At 33.2% G+C, this 6,293-nt stretch overlaps 1 pseudogene; it reads right to left on the bottom strand.

Moving 5' to 3' along the window:
• Positions 1-946: 946 nt before the first annotated feature.
• LOC132803123 (pentatricopeptide repeat-containing protein At4g35850, mitochondrial-like) lies at positions 947-4,581 on the bottom strand (annotated as a pseudogene).
• Between the last annotated feature and the right edge of the window lie 1,712 nt (positions 4,582-6,293).

The following is a 6,293-nucleotide window of genomic DNA, read 5'->3' as shown; positions in this document are numbered from 1 at the left end:
TTTCCAACAAGTTTAAACTGATTACAATAGGTTTCATCGGTAATTATCGAAGGCCTTACAGTAATCAAGTTTTTTTGGCTAATTTGAGAACTTTTTCCTAACGTTTGGGCTTTTTCTCCTTAGGATCATTGAATAATGTATATTTTTCATGTTGTTGCATTTAACACACATTAAGGGACTTGTGAGGGCCAAAAATTTGGTCAAATGTGATTACCATAGGGATTTCGATAATTACCGATGAAACCTACGGTAATGTTTCAAGCAATTACAAATTGAATGTTTTCACTTATTAATGTCATTTTTTCTCTTACTTTGTCAACATTTATCATCAATAAAGCTAGATTTAGCATGTGCTTGGTGGAAACACACACGATTGAAGTTGTGGGATGGAATTGTGGTGATACTCTTACGACGGTGGACAAATGTCAATTACAGATGGTGCATCGGTAATTACCATTGGCTAGTAATAGCATCCGTGAAACAGTAAGAAACCTACAAAAAACTGAACAAAAACTGAACATAAAATGATATTTTAGAAACACAATACAACAGATGACTTTGCCAACAAAACAACACATAAAACCAACGTCTATTATGCCAAAACACATGTTACGCAGTTGAGCTACTACTTGCATTCCTTACTACATTACATAACACACGCATACCGCATTACACACCCCCATTGTCTTAATATAGTGTAGAGCGATTTATGGTCCTTCAGTTGAATGGTGCTGTTGGTTGGTAGCGCGATCAAGAGGTACGGCGGCTGAGCATGATCAGCTGCTATGACCAATCTGTTTAGGGCACTTTCTTTCTTGGTGCAAGTTGTACACTTTGATAATTCTAATCCATATCAAATCCCTTTGATAATTTCAATTTTTTTTATTAATTCTAAGTTCTAAAAATTAAACCTCGCTTAATAGCCAATAAAACACAAAGTTGACACCTAATAGGATTGGCCAGGTCCTGTTCCAAATCTGGTGCAAAGGCTGTCATAAGTCTATGAAACTTGTAGGAGCCATGGATCATCTTCTAGGATCTCGCGCCCCTGCAATTTCATAAACAAAAAAAAGTTCAGAAAATTTGTCAAAAAAGATGGAAAATTGGAAAAGAAAAAGAAATTGAGTCACGTGGATGGGTATATATATATATATATATTATACTTTAAATTAAAGTGAAACAATAAACGTCTCTAGCGAAGCAAGAGACTAACTTTTAAGCCATTGTAATATGCTTCCACAGTAGGAAGTGAAGGAGTAATCTTCCGAGCTTGCATCAAGTCCCAAATATAGTTAGCAGTAATATATCCACCAGTCTGCAAATATCAAAAGGAGTTCTTGAATGAGAATATTTCCTCAAACGCAGAAACATAAAATTATCCATGAGGAACCACAAAAGACAAAGTACAATCACCCTTCTCATCCCTAAGCTAATAAAAAGGGATCAAATGAAGCTTTTATAGCACCTTTTCGCCAGAGGCTATAAGGAGAAGGTCACTCCCCATTTTTGGGCTCAAGAAAAAGTCCCTCTCAGTCATTTTTACCTATGGTGGAGAATGAAATCACGTTAGACTAAGCCCTTGATTTATTTTTTAACTCAGATAAGAAACTGCAATTACTCAACCTACTAGTGTATCTTGTACAAGTTGCATTCCCTTGGGGGTATGCCCAATCATGGCTCCCTCTATAAGTTTCTAGAGACACATATTATACAAAATTAACGTCCAGCTATTAGAATAATCCTTCGAACATTTCAGAGAGAACAACACAAATAATATACTTTCTTGAGTCTTAAATGGAAAATGTGCCAAACATGAAGGTGTATAATATAATAGAATAAATAGCAACATCTATATTACTAAGCAACACACAACTAGCCAACCATAAATGCTATGGAAGGAGTTTATGCATGGCAAAAGGAAAAAGAAAATATTAGTTTTTCTGGTAAAAAAAAATCATAACATATTAGATGTCTGGATGGACCATGTGGATACCCATGAAAGGGAAAGTATTGTTGTATTTCCTGAATACGTGTAGAGTTCAAAGAAGGCAGATTATTGCACACGTAATCTGACATCAAGTACTGTCCAAAAATGATTTGGCTGATCAGAAATCCAATCATCCAAAAATCAGGTTCAATGTAATAACATAATGCTTTGACACTAATTTCAAAAGGAAGTAGAAACTATGAAATAGCATTCAAATATAGAGAACGAAGATGCTTTGACATAATGCCAAAGATTTTTTGCCACCAAACTTACTACATGGCGCTGCAGGCTTTTTTGCATTCATGTGGTCTTCGAAAGTTTTAAGAGCATTATCAATGTCCCTTGCACGTAGATAGCACCTTAATCAAAGCCCAGTGACAGAAACCAGTTTCTTATGGTGAGCTAATCAACTAACAAGTTATTTTACTAAGAAAATTAACAAAATAAATAGGACATAACAGAAAAAAGCATCTTCTAGGGAATAGAACATAGCAAGTGAAACAGAACCAATTTAGAATCTCCAAAAGAATTTTTTCCCATCCAATGAAGATAATATTATTAAAAAAATCACTTACCTCATAATTTGCATTACAATGAAGATATCTGGATATTTCTCATCCTTTGAGTTTCCATTAACTGACATAATAAACAGAGATTAAATAAACAAAGCTAAAATAGCATTAAATTATTCATAGAACATATATAAGCCACAGGTATTCTAATATAAAGGCATATTACTAATATCAAGAAATAAAAGACAACAGAAAAACATAAAGTCGATAACAAAATAACAATAGAATAACAGACCCATAATTGCCTATACACAAAGAAGATAATAGAGATGTTGAGTGATGTTAAGCCGAAATATTAGAGATGCAAAGAAGTACCTCTACATTTCCCAAGTCTGCACAAGCATGAAATGCAACATGATATACAGTTAGTTGCCTGTTCAAAAATCCACCATGCCTATGAACATATTCAACAGTGGGAAGATTATATAATTCCTTCTCAATGACACCCATCATTAATTTTCAACTGAGGCACTGGATGCTTCAACTGATGTCCACTCTATTGACCGCTCAATGAACTTAATGATCTTTCAGTGAAGGGAATATCACAGGGAACATCAAAAGCTAATGATATGAAAGCCTAATTTAAGAATAAAGATCCTATAGTAATTGCTTTAGTGGCAAAATCTTCTGGAACAGGCGATTTGTTCTTAAGTGCAGCAATAAGCCTTGCATAGCAGAACTTGTTCAACCCAAGACCAGCTGTATTTATATCACAAATGATCGCATATCTGTAGATTAGAATGAAAGTTTAGTTTGTTATATGCCGAAATTAACCAAAAGTAGATCATAAAGCATATAGGACAACTTATAAATTAATTTGCAGAGCAGGCATTTAAATGTAAAATTTTGGACTGAATTCATGTAAAATCATCCACTAAGGTAAAATAAAGCCAATTTAATCACTGGTATAGCTGACTATCAAGTTTCCAGGCTAAGGTTTATGACCTTAATTTTTGCAATTTACAACTAGGTAAAACAAGACAACTAAAAGGGTGGCATACGCTCGATCTATACGGCCAGCAATAGCACATGCATTGAGTAGACACACATAGGTTTGCACCATCGGCTTCACTTCATATTTCTTCATCTCATCCAAAATCTTCAATCATGTTGAAAGTAAACAGATCAAAATTTACTCCAAAATCCGACATAAGTTTATGGATTCTAAAAAAAATCTGAAGACTTACAAAACATCTAAGAAACATACCCGAATTGCCTGGTCAGAGTACTTGCATTTGCCACACAATGAAACTAAAATGTTGTATAAAGTAACCTATAACACAAAGCAATACATTGTAACAGCTAGGGAAAAAAAAAAGAAAAAAAAACACAAAGTAACTTTATACAAAATTTCCAATCTTGAAAGAATCTAATAGTCAGTAGATAAGAATTAATGCAGATCCATGTGAAAGAAAAAAAAAAGCATATATATACAAATACATACATCAGGGACCAAATCCATGGATTTCATTTGGTCAAAAAAGTAGAAAGCGTCCTGCAAGCAAGAGCCTTTCATGGTTCCAACGATGAGAGAATGGAATCTATCCCTAGTTGGCTATACTCCATCCAGCATCATATCATCATACACATCTGTCAGCAAGAAATGCTTACCACCACCATTATTAAAAAAAAAAAAAAAAAAAAAAAAAAAAAAAAACACAACTTTCATAATTTCTCCCCAAAAAAAAAAAAATTCCAAAACTACAAAAAGAAAATCAAAACTAGAATCTACCTTCTCTGTGCGGTGAGAGAACCGATAACAGTGTTATACTCAGAGACATTGCTTGCATAGTTCCTCCTTGCGTATTCCTCTATTGAAGCCGCAATGAAGTATCGCCGTCCCACCTCTCGCAGCAGTGAATTACGCTGCCCTGTATTATAACAATCTAAAATATATTATTTATTTAAAAAAAAAAAACTATTTCATTATTAGCGAAAGAGTAAGAAAATGTCTAGGGAAAAGCTTAAGAATTTGAAAATGGAGAGGAGAAGATTACCAGTGATTGATCGAATGAGCCTCATGCTTTCCTACTTCGCTGTTGCCTGCCTGTTGCTTCTGCTCCTAGGGCTCTCTAAAACCCTATAGTTTTCTCTTTGAGTCGCCTTTTCACCATTTCCTTCAAAACACACAGTCTCCAAGCTTACAATCCGGCCGATGCGAAAGGAAACGGAGGGCTCCTAATGGGCTGGATATTGATTATAAGGAGAAGAGAAAAGTCGGGTGAAGAAAAGAAAGAAAAAACAAGAAAAAAAAAAGAAAAGTAAAAATATTTAATTTGGATATAAGGATATTTTGGGATTATCAAAAATTAAAAGGGTAGAAAAAAAAAGATACCAAATGAAGGGGTAAAAATCGTTAACCCCATCCCTGCAAGGGTATTGGGCCAAATTCCCCATTGACTTATGTATATTTGACACAATATATTGCAATAAATGGCCCACATACATTAAAAATGAAAGTTTCACATAATAGGAATTGGGTGAAGTTATTCTAATTGAAATTTAAAATATAAAAAATTAGTTAAAAAATTAATTCCTATCTTTGGATATAAAATATGACATTTTTATGGAAATTTTGTGAATGGTCTGCTGTAAAGCAATCTGTTATTTCTATGCATATATGTCCACAAGCATAACAATAGATAATATAAAATTTCTTATAATTATTTGTAAATTAATATTTTTTTAAAGGAAACATGTAAATTAATACTTGGAGCATGAAGAGATATCTCTTTTGATTTATTTATTAGCTATATTATATAGTACTCTGGGGAGAATTCTGATAGCCACTTTCAGTTTGAGCAAAGAAGGGCTTCCTTAAAAAAAATAAAAAAATAATAAAAAAAATTAAGAAGCACATTGTTTACCTTTCTTTCACCATAAAATCAATATTTTATGTCTATCTAGTTTTATAGTTTTACTTAAAAATGGAATCAACTGGTTAAGCAAGAATTCCATCAGCTCCTCTCTAAATTATGTCTTTTAATTCTGGGGTTGAAAGGAGATAACTAATATACTGTAATTCATGTGTTGATATATATTTTGACTTAAAAATAGTCTTTTTTTTTAATTTTTTTGTTGGGAAATTATGACATTTAGTTTACATGAATCTGCCATGTATTTAAAGCTCTGTGAAGTTATCTTATTCACCATCAACATTCAGGTGGTCTTTTAGTTTCTGAACTGTCATTTTTTTTTTGTTATTACTTGAGAGATATTTAATAGCTACTTATGGTCCTAAGCTCTTTTTAGAAAGACCTCTGTTCTCAGGAAAACCAGGAAATCCAAAATCATGAATGTAGCATTACAGAAAGGCTAGGTGAAAATTTTGATGCAATTCATTTGATTATTTTGGTGAAAATTTGATTTGTTTTTGCGGAGTCGAGGGTTATAATTGATGTTGCAGCAAGATAAGAGTGTGTACCTCATGGTAGAAATTATGGTCCAAAAACTATGTCACATATGGAAATGGTTCTAGTAAACATTACATGAACGTAAATTTTGCTTCAGTTCCATCACAAATGCAAGACCATGTTTTTTCTCCATTAAGGACACTAGAAGCTAGATGCCACAACAATCAGTTCTCATATTAAGTACATGCCATATCCAAGTCCAAGTATATCCAAGCTCTGGCTATCTTATTACACAAGAAAAGAAAAACAATCTGAGACTAACAAAGAATGACAGAGCAAAAGAAAATGCACACAAACAGATGATATCGAACAAGGGGAAAT

The sequence above is a fragment of the Ziziphus jujuba genome, chromosome 3 (genome assembly GCF_031755915.1).
Source record: "Ziziphus jujuba cultivar Dongzao chromosome 3, ASM3175591v1".
Classification (NCBI taxonomy): Eukaryota; Viridiplantae; Streptophyta; class Magnoliopsida; order Rosales; family Rhamnaceae; genus Ziziphus; species Ziziphus jujuba.
Note: the sequence above shows the minus strand (reverse complement) of the source record. Positions and strands in the feature narration are given on the sequence as shown.